This window comes from Marmota marmota, unplaced genomic scaffold (assembly GCF_001458135.2).
Source record: "Marmota marmota marmota unplaced genomic scaffold, marMar, whole genome shotgun sequence".
Classification (NCBI taxonomy): Eukaryota; Metazoa; Chordata; class Mammalia; order Rodentia; family Sciuridae; genus Marmota; species Marmota marmota.
Genome location: NW_026000222.1, coordinates 14,845,578 through 14,862,735, shown reverse-complemented (window position 1 = coordinate 14,862,735; position 17,158 = coordinate 14,845,578).

Here is a 17,158-nt window from a genome sequence, read left to right as displayed (position 1 = left end):
GGCCGCTAGGCTTGTTCTGTCGGTGGTCGCGGTTCTGCCTACTTTGCAGGCGCAGGCAGCGGCACTGCCCCTCTGCAGGCCTCTGGGGCTGTTCTGCCAGTGGGTCGCAGGTCCGCCTACCTTGCAGGCGCGGGGGGCAGGGCGGCTCTACCCTTCCTCAGGCCACTGGGCCTGTTCTGTCTGTCGGTTGCAGGTCTGGCCTGTTCTGATGGTGGTCACAGTTCCGTCTACCTTGCAGGCGCGGGGGGGAGGGGGCGGCTCTGCCTCTCAGCAGGCCGCTGGGCCTGCTCTGTGGGTGGTCACAGTTCCCTCTACCTTGCCGGCGCAGGGGGAGGGGGCGGCTCTGCCTCTCAGCAGGCCGCTGCTCCTCTTCTGCCGGTGGGTCGCAGGCCCGCCTACCTTGCAGGAGTCGGGAACTGTACTTTAAATACTTTATAAAAACCAACACTCTTGATTGGCTGACTTCTTAGGAAAACATGTGGGTTAATGATTTTTTTAACCGATTCAAATTAACCTTTTTGCTAAAGGTTTATTTAAGTCACATAATCTAAAAGGCATTTGGATCCATTTCATTTAAATTTATGAGCACTCATTTATCTATAAGTCAATTTTGGTACCATGTAAATGGTATGTAGACACAAGCACATGTGTGGACACAATATAAAATATACAGGTGTGCACAAATATGCATAAAACTCAGTGGAAATAAAGATTTTATAGCTTTTACCAGTTACTAAATCCCCACAGGTAGGACACAAAAGAGCTTCAGGTGTTTATCATGTAGTTTGTCAGATTTAACCCTTTGGATATTAGAGCCTGATAATGATGTCTTTTGTGTGACAGTGAACAATAGAATATAGAATAGAGGACTTAGACTGGGGAAGGCCTGTATGGTAAGGGTGGCTGGGGTGGGGTCTACCAATCATGTGTGAACACTGAATCAGTGGTTCAGGTCACCACTTTGTCCATCCATGAGGTTAGATACATGTCAACCATCACTACTATTTCGTCTCCTTTTTAGGATCTTAAAAAGGAGATGTTATCTTTTCTAGTGCATTTGAGAATTAACCCTTGATTAATTGGCCTCTGAATACAGACAGCAGAAAAAAAGAGGACTGAAAAATTCCATTTAGACAAAGTAAAATTGGAACAAAACATGCGCAAGACCAAAGGCATAATCATCAGAAAAACCAAAAGCTCAAAAAGACAGAGGTTTAAGAAAAAATACAATCACAATGATTCTGGTAAATGAGAACATGGAACATCTGTATCAGACCAGAGGACATGTTAGATCAGATTAGAGTTAGCCCAGATATTTAAAGAATGTGGGAGACGATGAGGTCTGGGGAGAGGGAAATGTTCTCAAGAAAAAAGAAAACTTGTACAACATTTATGTCTTCAGTGGCTGGATTCAAAAGTGGCAATTTCCTTCTCTGGTCTCAAACTGGTTTTGGGTAGTTTCTTAGGCAGCTAATATTATTTGGATGCAAACCTTGGAGAGATAGGTATCAGGCAGCTAAGTAGCAAGAAAAGCTGACATTTCAATCATGAGAGGCAAAGGGCATAAAATAGGGCATCTTGATCCAGAGATGAGAGGTACCACTACCTTAGATGTGAATTAGAGTTCCTAATGATTTGAGTCTTAAGTGGGGTCCCATGAAGTTCTGTTAGTGTGGAAATAAAGATAAGCAGATAAAAGGAATAGAAAGGGATGTCCTTATACTGATAGGTGCCAGGATTCAAAAAATTCAAAAAATTACTGGCTTTGAGATATATCAGTCAGAATAACAGCCATGAGTTTATTAGAAGAGATAGGAAATGGGAAAAGGGGACCCTCTTAAGGCAAACATTGGGTGCTCTCAGAGAGGAGAGAGCTTGTCCTGTACTTCTGCCTTCCAGTTTCCAGAGAGTTCCACCCAGGAACTTTTGACTTACAGCATAAGAAGTGCATGGACCATCTCTGAGAGAGAGAGAGGATGGTGTGAGATTACTTAGAGTTGGAGATTTTAAGTGAATAGAGTCTACTTGCTATTGCCTCAATTTTCTGCCCCCCTTTTTGAATAGCCATTACAAAGATCTCTTTTAGGATTTTGATGTTGACCTACCAGGATGACTGGAGATTGTAGTAGTTATGGTGATAGGGGAGGGCCCAGGATAGTACTACTGTGAGTATGTTGTGGGCTCAGGATGTTTAATACCTACAATAGAGATGAGTTTTCAACATGAGTAACCTTGGCTGAGCTATTTCCTTTGGACAACCACAGGGTTGGGTAAGCGAATGGTTTTACTGGGTGCCTGTGATGGTGAGCTTTGTCTTAATTCTGGCACACACTAAATCTCATTGTGGCTCACAATTGGATTATTCGGTCATGTGAATCTTCAAGTAGCAGGTGCCCTAAGAGTTTTTAACAGCTCTATCCCCCTGAGTGTGGTCAAAGGTATCTAATTGTCTCCAACCAAAGAAGTTGAAGCCAGAAGGAAGAAGAAATTTTATGTTAAAAGAAAGAAAACAGAGCAGATTGAGAGGTTCCAGAAGACCCAGTGCAAGTGCATGGAAGGGAGATTGAACAGTACTGGAAAGTCGGGCAAAGTCACAGGTCTTCACCCTTCTGGGCTATAGAGTGCCCAGTGCTCTGAACAGAGAAGCCTTGCTTACAGAAATACCCCAAGAGACAGTAAGCTCCTCAGTCCAAATGAGGTAGTATCAGAGAGCCTGATAGAAAGGAGAAGGAGACATTGGTGATTTCACCTGGGAATTTCCAAAGGGGGACTGGCTTCCTGGCTGGATCGCCAATGACAATAATATGGTGTCCAGTTGGAATCTAGGATCTTGGCAACCCTAATAAAGAATTGAACAAGACATGCTGAAGTAACAGGCAGATCATTTATTTATCGAGAGTGAAAGTAACAAGAGTGGGATGAGGGAGAGAATGACTCAAGGCCCCATTGTCTGGGCGTCTTGTCTTACATGCTGAGCTGTGCCTCACTCTCTTCTCTATGGATCTGATTGAAGACCTTGCCCTGTTTGTTCCCATTGGTTACCTTCTTTTCATCTAATTAAAATACAGAACTTGTGGTGGAAGTAGCCATGGTGATAAGCCTCTAGTGGTGGGGAGTTGCTATGGTAATGGTACTTACCTTAAACAGGGACATGAAGACTCATCTCCCCATCTTGTACTCCAACTGCATTTTCTTTTACCCTGCCTTCGCCACCTTGACATCTCTAAACTCCTACCTTAAAACCATAGTACTTAACAGTCTAAGCATTCTGACAAGCATATAATGATGTCTGCCTGCCACGACAGTATTAAATGAAATACTTTCATTGCTCAGCATGTAGCTTTTTGAGACTGACTTTCTTTAGCAATATGTATTTAAGTTTTCCTCTCTGTTGGGTAGTTTGATAGCTCATCTATTTTTTCTGCTAAGTAGTTGACTTGTGCTTTTTATTGGTGGCTAACATTGTATAGTGCAGAGGAAGAAAGATATTTTTCTCTTCAAAATTTGTAAACCAAATCTCTCAAGACAGAGATCTCAATAAAGGGTTTATTGAGCCATTACAGACATTAGTAAGAAAGACAGGATTGGTCCTGGGACACATTCCCATATCACCTAGCAGCAAGGCTAAGTGACAGTTGGAAAAATGTTGGCCACATATAAAAAGTCTGGTTATTTTACAATAAAACTTCAGGGAAGGAAAGTGCAAGTTGTTTACATAGAACCTACGTTGACTGTAGATGAGAGCAGTGGGGTTACATTTGGGAGGGGGAGGATTTGGAATAGGAGTATACATCCCATAAAGGGAAGCAGTTGTTGGTTGGGCTTTAAGGAAGACATGGCAGTGCCTAAAGGGTCATTGTAGCATATAAGGTTTTAGCATTCAGGAACATGAAACACTATTTTTCTCTTTTTATCCTCGGGCCTTTGTCATTAAGGACCCTCAGAATTTTTTTTCACCTTCATAGTCTTAGTTGGGACTGACCCCTATAACAAAACACAGTTAAATAAGAGAAAAGCAAATACAAGGCTATTAACCATAGATACCTCCTGTATATATGACAGATACCCAGAGACATGAGTAAATTTCCAAGTGATGTCTTGGGATTCAGGTTTAATACTACAATATGCAGAAATTAAAAAAAGGTATAGAAGAGTACAGGGGTTATGGGAGGTAACCAGGATGAGCACTTGAAACAAAGGTGAGGTTTGTTTGTTATGAGAATTAAGTCTCTGCCTTCTCTATTGACATGGATATTCTTTGGGGTCATCTTTTCATCCTGGTGGTAAAAGGGATGAAATGTTACAAATGGAGATTTACTTTGTAGATGTAAATTTCACTTAGAAATTAGGGTGGAATTTTGTCATCAGAGCTTTTCCTGTGGCTGCTTGTTCTTAAAATCATCAGCTCAAAATGATCCTATATCTTGAGAGGCATATTTTGTAGTGGAATGTTCTTGTCTCTCACAGTAGGACCTTACAATGTGGATAAAAAAGGTTTGGAGATCCCCTTTCTGCTCTTCTAGGTTCAGTCTGACATTTGTATCCCCCCTATCATTGTTAACAGATTTAACTTACCAGCATAATATATGGTTGAAAAATGAGATTGATAAAACAATCCACATGGGAAAATCGAGCTCATTACTTTGATCACATTTCACATATTTCTGTTAGCATTTTACCTTCATCAATTAGAAATAACCTACAATGTCTCATCTCTTTCTAAGAGAAAAGAGGCTTGTTCCTAACTTTGCAGACATCCACTGATCTAAACCAATCCAGGGAAGTTACAGTTCTGTTTATCTATACCTGTTTAGTATCCTGCAGATTTACAATCCATAAATAGGTACCTAATCCCCAGTGTACGTTCAAAACCTATCTGTATATAAGGAAAAGATGACTGAAGAATATGGAACGTGAAACATTCTGTATTAGTCAGTTTTTTGTTGATATGGACAAATTATCTGACATGAATAACTTAAAGGAGGAAAGATTTATTTTTGCTCATGGTTTCAGAGGTTCTAGTCCATGATCAGATGGCTCTCCATGGTTTGGGTTTGAGATGAGGCAGAACATCATAGCAGAAGAAGTTGGTAGAGGAAAGCTCAGCTCATGACAGCTGAGAAGCAGAGAGGAGCTAGGGACAAGTATAGTCCAAGGGTACATCCCCAGTGATTCACCTCCTTCAACCACACCTCACCTGCCTACAGTTATCACCCAGTATTTCACTTAAATTAATTCATCAAATGAATTATTTTGCTGAGGTTACAGCCCCCAGTGTCTCATAATTGCCTTAAAGTCCTACCTCAGAACGTTGCTGGGTTGGGGACCATGATTTCAAATCATGAACTTAGTGAGGACAGTTCCAGATCCAAAATATAACAGCATAACTGTGTGTGAACAGGCACACATGTATTAGGAGGCAGGTTGTGGCTGCTTTCACTAGGGTGTTTAGAAAAGGGCTTTCTGAGGAGGTGGGATTTCATTTTATGATCAATGGATAACAGCGTGAATATCTGGGGAAGGGTATCAAGGTATAAGGAACAGCAATAGTAAGTGACCCTGAGTGGGAGGTGATAGTGTTTAAGGACCTGAAAGAAGATTCACGTCAGTGGAGCTGAACAACTGGGGGAGAGAATAGAGGAGGTAATGTATGGAAGTCAGGTAGGAACTTCTAGGCTATGATACTGTTTTTGCTCTAAACATATAGACAACAATTAACCTTATCCAAAGAGAAGTCTGATCTTTGACCTCAGCTTCTGGGAGTGAACTTGAACTATCTTGCCTTATGAAGGGGGTCTTTGTTTAACTGGGGATCTTGGGCCCACTAGTAGTGTAACAGTGTGGTTTATGGTGAGGGCTTTGGGTCACAAAGTATTAACTTAACCTTTAGCAGGTCTGGAAATTGGAAACCAGCCTTGTGGGCCGTGTATCTATGTGACTAAGTCCCAGTAAAAACTCGGGATGCCAAAGCTTGGTGAGACCCACCAGTTGGCAGCATACCATGAGTATTGTCACACATCACTGCCAGGGAAAGTTACTGCTGTCTTTGAATGCCCTGGGAAAGGATAATGAGAAACTGCCTGGACCTTTCCTGGACACTGCCATAGGCTCCTCTTCACTTGGTATCTCTTTCTACACCTGTTTACCGTTGTAAACCATAACCATAACAGTAACAGTTATTATGAGTTCTGTGAGTCCTTGTAGCAAATTTTTGAACCTAAGAGTGGTTGGGGGACTTTCAATTTGTAGTTGGGGTCAGTGATCTTTCAGACTCCCTAACTGCAGAGGCCATTCGCATTGAAGCAAGGGAGGAACAGGTTTGAGGTCTACTTGAGGACGATGGGTTTGACTGCTTTGTTAGGCCAGTATTACAGATGTGGTGGATTTACCTAGGGTGACAGCAAGAAAGATGGTGAGAGGTGATAAGATAAGCATGTTTTATTGATAAAGGTGACAGTATTTACTGATGAATTGCCTGTCATGTTTGTTGTCACAGACAGGTATCTATGACTAGTAGGTAAATCCCACCATTAAATACCAATAAATTTTAAGTGGTATAACAGAAAGACTTGCTAAGATATATAGAAAACCCTTCTCAAGTTTTCCAAGCAAGGCTTTGGAACTCATTCTCTCTTTAGGACTTTATCTTAAAACATGTTTGTTTCCATACTATCAGTGGCCATGGATTTTCCAATAATGATTCTCTCGGCATGTAATTCAAAGCTGCATAGTAAAGGAACAGCCATATTACTGGAGTTTTGAATATTGGGCATGCAACTGGAAACAGGTGCATTCTGTAAGGTTATTATGTCCTGGTGTCAAGCCTCAAGTCACAGGACATTCCAGAATTTCGTGAAAGATTTTTTATTATTTTTATATTGGACATAAAATGAAGACTGACATTGAAGAAATGTGCTCATTGCCTGGCAATCAAATCACAAGAAAAATGTACTATATGTGAGTTGGAAGAATGATAAATTGCATTTGTGTCTCCGACCATACTAATAAGCATGTGGAGAACCCATTGGACTTTGTTTAGGTTTTGAGACAAACAGGTGTGCTCATTATTGTAGTCTACCTGTGGGTAAAAGTTTAAATTTTGCCTCAGTTGAAAAGGATATTATGATATTTTCATCACTGTGACCAAAATACCCAATAAGAGCAACTTAAAGGAGGAAAAATTTATTTTGGCCTCTCAATCTCAGAGATCTCTCAATCCCTAAATGTCTGACTTCATTGCTCTGGGCCCAAGGTGAGGCAGCACATGGTGGTGGAAGGGCTCCATGGAGGAAAACTGCTTAGCTCATGGTGAGGTTAGGAATAAGAGTGTGTGTGTGGCATGGGGTCACAGGAAGAACGACCCTTTGGAGGCATGCCTCTGTTGAGCTCCTGCCTATAGTTACAGCCCAGTCAGCCCATTCAAACTAGAATGAACTAATTAGGTTATAATTCTCGCAATCCAGTCATTTTGCCTCTCAACATTCTTGCATTACTGGGAATTTTGGGCAACAATGACCCCAAAGTGTATGTTTTGCCTCTCAAAAGTGTATGTTCATCTCACGATGCAAAATACATTTAGTCAATCTCTAAGAGTCCCACAGTCCAAACAACTCTAGCATTGTCCAAGTATGGAGTCTCACCCATGACTCAAGGCAAACTTTTTGATGTGAGATCCTCTAAAAATCAAAAGCAAGTTAAATATTTCCAATAGACAGTAGCACAAAGTAAAGATTCCTATTCCAAAAGGCAAGAATAGGAGCACAGAAAGAAAGTATGGGACCAGAAACAAGAAGGAAACCCAGCCAGGTAAACAGGTCTTGGTAATCCCTCAGAAAGCATCCAGGACATGTGGGGGCAAGGTACTATTTACACAGGGCCCCACTCTTTTGGCCTTGCTGGTTGAAGTGCATGTGCTCTTTTAGCTTGCTTCTATGTGAAGCCAGCAGATTTTCTTGGCAGATAGTTCACATTACTGGCATTTCTTAACTCCTGGGGTGTCCATTCTAGCTTCACCTTCACAGGGGCAGCCCACGGGGGCTCCAACCCTGCTACACTTTGCCTGACCTTCCAGAACTTCCTCTGAAATCTCAGTGGCCCTTAACTTTAGTGTCCTGTATTCCTGCAGAACGAGCATCATGTGGACATCACCAAGGTCTGCGGTCAGCAAGCCCAGTACTTGGGCCCCTGGAATCAAGGCTGCAATGGCTTCTGGGTGCCTGCACAGCTCAGCATGGTGAAACAGTTCTTAGGCCCTTTTGTGTGTGCAGGGAATCCCAATGATCTCTTCTCAAAGAACTTTCCCTTTTGGATCCTTGAGCCTACAATGGGCATGGTATTGCAAATTCCTGAGAACCCTGCAAGCCATCTTTTTATTATCTCTCTACAAACTACTTAGCATCTCTCCAGAGGCCGTAAGCTCTTTAACAAGCACACTTTCCTTGGCCCCAGCTTTATGAGCCCTGCCCCCCTTTTTGGCAGACTGCAAGTTGATTCTTTAGCTCTGCTTTCTGCTCCCATTTCTCAAAGTAAACCTGGATAAAAGCTTCTAGCAATATCCATGCCACTGAACGAATGCTGTGCTGCCTTGAAATTTTCTCAGCCAGATCAATTAGTCTATCAGCTTTAAATTTAGCCTTTCATAAAGCCTCAGGACATAGGCAAGACGTAGGCAACTTCTTTGCCATAATATAATATGAGTGGCCTCGTGTGCAATTCCCACTGAAGTCTTCATTTCCCTCTGAATCCTCATGAGTGAGTCTGCATTTCTGTCTGGTCTTGTGAGTTCCCCATTGGACTCTGCTTACAACATCCTAAACCTTTTCCATCCTGCATCTCCAAACTTCTCAAAAATTCTTGGGCAAACCAGCTCCAAAGGCTTCTGACCCACATGGTCAGGTTAGTCACAGCAGTGACTCCACTCCGTGATACTGGTTTCTGTTTTAGTTAGCCTTTTGACACTGTGACAAAAATGCTTGACAAGAACAACTTAGAGGATGTAAAATTTATTTTGGGCTCAGGGTTTTAGAGATCTCATTCCCTAGATGGCTGACTTCATTATTCTGGGGTGGCTGAAGGGCCCAGCAGAGGCAAGCTGCTCAGGTCATGCTGAGGTCAGGAAGCAGAGTGGAGGGTGGTGGGGGGAAGTGGTCACAAGAAAAACAGCTAAGGGAGGCCATGGCCAGTGTCTCATTGGGAGGTGGTTCTTCCTGCCAAGGAGCATGTAAGCCACCCTGAAACTTAAAGTCTCAAATAACGAGTGAATAACAAAACACATATAGCCAGAAATATGTTTACAAAAATGAAGCCCCTGATAGATCTAGTCCACATGGGTGCTGGGACTAGATGAAGAAAGGATGGCTTCTGTGGTTTATTTAAGGGGGTACATCAAAGGCAGGGATAAGGTTTCTAGGGCAGAGTCTTGCTTGTGATGTCTAATAGTCAGCAGGTTGATTGGCATCTTCTCAGGTCACACCCATCTCAGGTGCTGTGTGGGATCTTTGGCAGATCTTGAGGGGGAAGTTCATCTGCATTAGGTGGTCAATCTCTGCGGGGGTACCACAGGAAGTTCCCAATGCTAGACTTATCCCCTCAATAGGCTATGATGTGCATCATGGTCCACACACAGCCCACACACGGCTTGTGACAAACAGTCCTTCCAGGGTATATTCCCAGTGACCCACCTCCTCCAGCCACACTCCACTGCCTACAGTTAACACTCAATCTGTTCAGTCAAACTAGGATGGACTGATAGGTTATGGCTTTCATAATGTAATCATTTATCTATGAATATTCCTGAGTTACTAGGAGCTTTGGATGGATATCTCATATCCAAACCATACATATGAACTTAATACTGACTCTTTGTTGTTGCTGTTGTTTACTTTGAGACAGGTTCTTGCTAAGTTTCTTAGAGCCTCTATAAATTGCTGAGGCTGGCTTTGAACTTGTGATCCTCCTGCTGTAGCCTCCTGAACCTTGGAGATTACAGAAGAGTGCCACTGTCCTTGGCCCAACTCTTACTAATTGCCTTTTTTTTTTTTAAATAGAATCTTTATTTAGCTGTCTTTCTATACTTTCATTAAGTTCTGCTGGATACCAGGAGCTAGTTGGGGCCCTCGGGATTACAGAAGCAAAGAAGACATCTCTACCCTTAACAGTTTCATGTTTTGAGTGATACTTCCTTGCGGGCAGGGAGATGGAAAGAACGGAATGAGCTTGTGTAGGACAAGACATTTCCTTGGGTGTTGAAGCCAAGATGGTATGCTTTGAGGACAGAATAAAAAGTAGCATGAACTTGCTCATGTTAAGTTTTATTCCCTTGTGACTCACTTCCATCGTGGGTAGATGAACAGGATCAGGCATTTAAGGGAAGAGGCCGTCAGTTCTTTTCTAGTAAAAAAACAAAACAAAAACAACAACAAAAAAATTTCACACCACTTATGAGCAGAGGAAACCTCTTCCCGAAGATTCTCTATGTATCCTTGCTTTTCTGCTAGTGTCATTCCTCCTCTTCCTGTCTGCTAGTGTCTCCATTTGACTTTCTAGGACCTTCCACCTTGCTCTGGGCTCTGGGGAGTTGAGGATGCAGAACTCCATCTGCGTGCAAATTCTTTGAGCTGAAATAAAATAAAACAATGAACGAGCTTTCCAGTAGCTTTTAGTGTGTAGAGAGATACATAAAATTCTTTAAAAAATATAAGAGAATATTGTGTACCAATGGGAGAGAAGGTTCCAGGGAACTCGGATCCTATCTGTTGGTGGTGTCTGGGCTGGGATGTGGAGAGGAGGACTAGGCAAGGTGGCCTGTCACCGCTTGTACTGGCCCACTGCAGCCACTGTGATGTCTTTAGGAATTTTGCCTACTTACTGATATCGCCTACTTAGTTCAAAGTAACCACAGGGCAAGTATTTTTACCATAGAAATCGACCAACACTATAGCTTTGGGCTCTCTCCACTCAGGGCTGGTTGGTAACTTCACCAGCACCCCACCGGTATGGGGAAACTGATTCTGGAATGTCCTGGGATGGCACAGGGAAGTCTCTGTGTGTGGGACATGGCTCAGGCTGAGCCATGTAAGCAATGAAAGACAGGATGGGGGTGTGCGGGAGCAGAGCAGCAGCACAGAACAATGCAAAAGTCAGCATGATCCTGTGGAAGGAGATACAGGGGAGCATTCAGAACCAGCCTGCAGGGTAGGTCTTGAAGAACTTGAAAATTCAGCTTAGGAGTTTTTATGCTCCTTTTGATAGACAGTGGGGAGCTATGGCAGGTTATGGAACATGGGAATGAGATGATCAGAGATGAAGTTGCACAGATTATTTAATGTGCCAGCCAAGTTCAACTGAAGGAGTCCTTTTAGCCCTTCCATATCAGCCACTGTCCAAATCTCCTAGGTCCTACTTTTCACAATTTCTGTTTGTTATATGCCTTCATTTCCATTATCAATGGGGGAGCTATCCCTGGATTACAGGAATAGGGTTTCTGACCCTAAGAGACATTTTCCATAACAAGATTGTATTTTGGCATTTGAAGAGGTGCAGAAGATCAAGTAAAAGACCTAATCACATTTCCCCCAATGAAGAGCCAGTTGTTCCAATTCATGGACTAGTTCATCCCTTCCTCACTTATTTTCAGGTCATGAAGATTAAGAGCCAACTAGACTATCTCACTGTGGTGGGCTCTTACCACTGAGTTCTGGTTATGATCTGAAGCCCTCTCCTCCACTGTGCAGTTTCCCAAGATGCCATAATAATTGCTTTATTGTAATCTGGATTCCCCCAGAATTAGACTGTGAGGCAGGGTAGGGCATTGGTGAAGTGAAAGGTTGGGAAAGTAAATTCTAAATCATCCCCAAGGGTGCGAGTTATCATGGTAGGTAATGCATTTTGGTTTTTAATCTCCGCAATGAAACTTGCAGTAGCTACACTCAGAGAGCTTACTGAGAGACTCAGTTCGGGATCCTTCACAAACTTTAACTTATTGGTTCTTTGTAACAATTTCATAATTTCCTCTTTTTACAGTTGAGGGAAATCAAGACACAGAGAGATGAAGTCTGGGTCCAAGGCCACTGAGTGAGTGGTACATCCAGGGATCTACAGGATTTCATGGATTTCACTGAGGCAAAGAGAACTATGTTTTTAGGACAAAGTGTTTCAAAAGTGAGGGCTTCTGAAATTATGTCACTGGCAAACACTGGTTCAAAGTATTGCTTTTGCCCTTTGGTAGTTAAGTGTTCATGACAACCAAGGTCTGGCCTCTAGATATGTTGCTTTAGTTTGGAAAAGAGCAGGTGATGATTTCCCAAAGAAATCCATATTTAAAAAATAGTGGTTAAAGCACAATAACCACTTGGATGGTTTCAAAATAGATGTGTTAAAATTCTGGGTGTGGAGTTTGTAATACGAGAAAACACAGCAAACAAAAATTCCTCCATCTCTGTGTATCAAATATTGCAATGGAGAAAACCATTCTTTTGTAATTAAAAATACTTTTAGGACACTAATGTTGTCAGAATGTTTAAATTTTAATTTGCATTTCATTACTCTGTCCCGTGGATGTAATTGGAGCTGGCTCACCCCAGGATACTGTGTAATAAACTCCTAACCTGAGAAGAAAAGAGTGATAAAGAGAACACCCTACGGTTTAGGTGGCCATTTAAGTCACTTCTTTTTTTAAAAAAATAATATATTTCTTGCCCTTTCTTCTATATCATTTTGTGCTTTCCAAAGCTCTGTTGGTCATTAAAAAATTAATTGCTTCAAGGCATTATTTTCAAAAGGATTACAGATAAATTACCTTAACAATTAGACTTTGGTTTGCAAAGTAATAGCAAGAAGATAAAATATTTCTATTACATGGACCTATGTTCAAATTAGAGCATTGCTGTGCATGATTTAAAATACACTTGATGAAATATTTTTCTTACTCATACCTTAAAAGCAGCATTAGCATGCTCCTTCAGCACATTAGCTAATTAATCTTATAGAAGATTATCTGGAGACAGTAACAGTTTCAAGAAATGTGTAAAAGTTGTTGGTCAGAAAGTATGCTAAATCAATCTAGCACCTATCATGTGTCATAAATAAAAAAATTAAGCACAACAGCTAATGTTTTTGTGTCAGCTATATTTGGCACAGTGTTTTACATATTGTACCAACAGTAAAAGCTTGTTGAAGCTGAGATGTAGCTCAATGGTAGAGCACTTGCCTCGCATGCTTGAGACCTTGGTTTTGATCCTAGCACCCCCCCCCCAAAATTGTTGAGAGAATGGATAAATAGATATGGAATATGTGATGTTCAATTTTATGTGTCAATTTGGCTAAGCCATCACACCTGGATATTTGGCCAACCATTGCTCTAGATGTTTCTGTACAAATATTAAGATGATATGACATTGAAGTCAGTAGACACGGTAAAGCAAATTACCCTCTATACTGTGGATGGGTCTTGTCCAATCAGTTGAAAGATTTAATATAAAAAAAGACTGACCTTCCCCTGAAGAGAGGGAGCTGTGTCTCCTGAGTGCCCTTCCCACTCCATCTGAAATGTCACTTGCTTAAGTCTGTAGCCTCCAGTTGTTGAACTTGTCTGTTTTTCTTTCTTTCCTTTTCCTGTCTGTGTATCTGTCCATCTGTCTGCCTACCTGGCTCCCCATCTACCTGTCTACACAATCTGTTGTATGTGGAAAACCACTGAGTAACAGACTGCCATTAGCAAGATGTGACAGATGCAATTATGTTAAGAATTCTGAAGGCAAAAAATTTACTGTTGTAAAATCTTGAGATGAACATTAATTTGGTTATTATCATTAAAAACTGTGAAACAATTTTGTTTTGTGATGAACATTTCTCTTCTCCAAACATCCTTTGAATTTACATTCACTTCCTTGTTAAAAGATGTTGCTGCTGCCCTCTTATTAGAATTCGTTAGGAATCTAAGATCTAGAAAATTCTCTCCTTCTTGGGTACATTAACTTTACATGGATGACCCTGAGCAAACCACTTAACCCCTCAGTCCTATCTATTCAATGATGTTAAAAGTTACCAGTTTCACTGATTTATTCAATGGGCTTTAGAGAAGAATCACTAGGTCTTTTCGGAGTGCAGCTTAATATTTAATTTTAATGTGAGTTCAGTAATGCCAGCACTAATTCTTTGGGTATTTGTTACCTTGAGCTCCAGCTGTGTATGTGGGATTACAAATTTGTAGACTAAGGGAGTTGAGAATGATAATTGAGGGCTCAGCAACAGAACCTGAGCACAAGAGAAGAGAAACAGAGAGTGGCCATGTAGAAATTGGAGATGATTGGGGAGATGAAGACTGGAGCTATTAATTCACTCTCTAACCTATATGAGATATATATCATACTGTTCCTTTAAGCAAAAAAAAAAATCTTATAAAATTCACCATAAATCCAGCAAAACAAAAGAAATCTATGAGGACATTTCCTTTTAGCCATCCCCCCCCCAAAAAAAAAAAATCTATGTAGATTAAAGTTCCACTGGATAGATAATTAATCGTAATATTAATGGATGAGTTCCTTTTCCATATAAACTGTTACGATTTCTGATGTCTAATTTGATGAAAAGTTCCACAGGGGTGAACTCTGCCTTTTGGGAGTCGTACGCATCATTTTAATTCTTGGAGCCAGTTGTCGGTTCCGAGGTGGACGTCTGTACGGTGTTCCTGCAGTTGAGGGAGATGGGTCACTTTGTCAGCACGATAGGTCTTCCTTCAGCAGCAGGGCTCTGAAACCAAGGCAGCATTGTCTGTGGGAGAAACATCTGTCCAATAAACATTTTAAGAACTGCAGCGATTGACTATTGTCATCATTTTAAGTGCAGCCCTCTTTGGCAGTCCGGTATGGAAGATTACCTCTTTGAGTCCTTTGCAGTAGTGATTTTAACATTGGTTGCTGGAAAAGCTAACCAAAATTCCTTGAGAACTTGATCAGTGAGGTCCTCACAAATTGTTTTACATTTGAGAATCTTTGGCTCCTCTGAGGATAAAGACTGTCTCCTTGCTGGGGAATAAAGGGCTTCAAGGCGGTCCAGATAGTGACCAACTGCTGTAAAGTTTATACTTTCTTTGATGTCCCCAGAGATTTCATGTTTACAGAAAAGTTTCGAATAAATTTGCCATTCATACATGTTGGTACCTTGTAAGTCTTATGCAGGAAACCAGAGAGTAAGCTCCAGAACACGGAAAGGAGGAGAGGACTAGTGTATCACATGTGAGTGAGGACCAAGGAGGTACTAAGGCCTGTAAAGCCTTAGTAATGGTTTTGGAGACTGAAGGCTAGACTGGTTAAAAAAATATATATATAATTTTAGAAAAATCTGAAACTAAGAATTGAGGTAACAACCTTTATTTCATCCAAAATAGATTCTATTCTAACTTATTTACATATACTTATATATTTATTTTATATGTGTGAGTGTGTGTATGTATATATATAATATATATATTATAATTTAATATAATTTTTTTTTCTATGCTGGAGATGAAACCTAGGGCCTTGGGTGCACTAGGCAAACAGTAAACTGCTCAGCCCCAGCCCAGTAGTAGTACTTGAGAAAGAAATGATGTGCATTTAAGGGGGATATAAATTGAACAAGATGGCTTGTGCATAGTCCTTCAGACATGGCACCCTGTGATATTTAGTTGTGACTCAACCCTGCAACAGCGGAGAAACTGCTGTTGGCTCATCATTTGCAGGAAAAGCATGGCTGGCATTTCTTTGGGGAAGGGAGGTGTCCACTGATGCACAAGGCCACTTTTCATTTTCTTCCCTTTTTTGCATTATTGGAGACTCAACCTTGAGTTGTTCTACCACTGAGCTATATCTCCAGCCCTTGTTTTTATTTCTTATTTTGAGACGGGATCTCACCAAGTTGCCTAGGCTGGTCTTGAACTTGTGATCCTTCTATCTCTGCCTCTTGAATAGCTGAGATTACAGGTGTGCACAGGTGTGCATTGTGCTGGGGCCCAATTTGTATTTTCATGAGGAAATTTTCGTTTAATTTGTTTTTGCCCCATCAGAATTCTTAACAGCATCATGCAAACCTCACTTCATTCTTCAGTTTATTGTAATCTCCTGTGTCTACATGCAAAAGAAAGTGGGGCTTTGAGGCAGCATGGAAGAGCCACAATTTTGGGGGCCTAAAGCTTATTCAGTTTTTAGAGCTCTCTTTAAGAAAACACAAAAGGATGAATACAAAATTAAGCATAGAAATAAAATTTTAAATTGGCAAAACAAAATTATAAAGCTCACTGTAGTACTATTCCCAATAGTTAGGACATGGAATCTGATTAAATGTCATCAGTGGGAAAAGGAATCTAGAAAATGTGAAATATATACACGATAGAATACTATACAGCCAATAAAAAAGAAAAGATTCTGTTATTTATGACAACACTGATAAACTTGGAGGATATTATGGAAAGTGAAATAAACCAGGTGCAGAAAGACAAACATCACAAATTCTTAGATCTTGGATCTCATAGAAGTTGAGGGTAGTGTACTGGTTATTCGAGAGTGTGGAGAGTAAAGGAGATGAGGAGGGGTTGGAAAATAGGTACCAAGTTATAGCCAGATGGGAAGAATAAGTTCTGGTGTTCTATGGCATGGTAGAGTGAAATAGCTACAAGAGAGGACTTCTACTTACCATTAAGAAATGGTAAAAGTTTCAGATGATAAATATGCTAATTATCCTGGTTTGATCATTAACCAATGTGTACATGAATCAAGACATCATATTATACCTCAAATATGTACAATTATGTCAACCACAAAATTTAAAATGTGGGCAGACGCAACAAAAACTACATGATCCAGAAGAATAAGGTATCATTTTTTATTGATTAAAACTACCTGATATTTCTCTCCTGTGATTTTTTTCTGTATGGTTTTTGGTTGCCAAAAAGTCTTGACAATGATTTTTTCACATTGCTATCAATTGAGAGGACAAAAAGAGAAATCAGTTTTTTTCTAGTATGATTGATTGACGTTTGCATTTTATTATTGATGCTTAGGGGTGTGGAAACACATAAACAGACCCCCGACTCCAGACAATCACTGGGTCAGGACCTTGGTTAATCTCTCTGGAATCCAAATCGGCTGCTGTTCTCCCTGTGGAAACACACAAACAGACCCCC